This window comes from Marmota marmota, unplaced genomic scaffold (genome assembly GCF_001458135.2).
Source record: "Marmota marmota marmota unplaced genomic scaffold, marMar, whole genome shotgun sequence".
Classification (NCBI taxonomy): domain Eukaryota; kingdom Metazoa; phylum Chordata; class Mammalia; order Rodentia; family Sciuridae; genus Marmota; species Marmota marmota.
Genome location: NW_025999984.1, coordinates 639,648 through 640,707, shown reverse-complemented (window position 1 = coordinate 640,707; position 1,060 = coordinate 639,648).

Sequence of the window (1,060 nt, the reverse complement as noted above, 5' to 3'; positions counted from 1 at the left end):
AAGGAAGGAAGGAAGGAAGGAAGGAAGGAAGGAAGGAAGGAAGGAAGGAAGGAAGGAAGGAAAAATATGTAACATGAGTTTTTGTGCATCTAGCTTCTTTTCTCTCAATTTTATGTCTGAGACGACTGGAGGCTGTCTAAGGCTGCCAACAAAACTGCGGTTACATATCCTGCCCATGTGGCGGATGGATACTAAACAGAGATGACTTGGAAAAATCAAGAATTGTGACATGCTGTGGAGTCAAACTCAATTCAGTCATGAGCATGGGGAGATCTTCCAGAATTCTTTATCCCAGCAACCTCGGCACAAAGGTCTTTATAGTAGAGTTGAAACTTAAAACACTAGACTCTGAGGAAATAAAAAAGGGTTTCAAGTTTAGTTTTCAAGTCTTCTCATCCCTACTGCTGCTGGGGTGGCAATAGTAATAATACCTATTAATTATAGGTATTTCAGCCTTTTTTTTAATGGTATTGGGGAATGACTGAACCCCCCTGTGCAAGTGGCAGGCAAGTACTCTACCACTGAGCTACATCCCCAGCCCTCGAAGTTTTAAAAAAATTTTTAGAGTTCTGGATGGACCCAATCCCTTTATTTATTTATTTTTATTGTGGTGCTGAGGATCACATCCAGTGCTTCACACATGCTAAGCAAGCGCTCACCACTGAGCTACAATCACAGCCTTTCGAATAACTTTTAAACATTCTTTTCTATCTAAAAGAGTCTCTCTAGTAAGTGCCCAGTGTTTGAGGGTTCTCCTTGTCACCTTTATTCCTGACCAAGTTGAATCTAGATGTAGAGGAGGAGGTGTCAGCTCTATACATGGATCCCATGGGTCCTTTGGTCTTTAGGTCTCTACATTGTTGTTACTAGACTCAGATCCTTGGGTCCAGACATTAGAAACAAAACTGAACCCAGAAAGAATTTAAGCATAGTCAAGGCTTCATGGCAGTGGGTAGGGGGACTAGCTTGAACCAGAAGGAAGACACAGCACCAATGGAGAGGGTCAGGCTGGCTCAAAGGACGAAGGAATACTTTTTTTTTTTTTTTTTTTTTTTTTTTT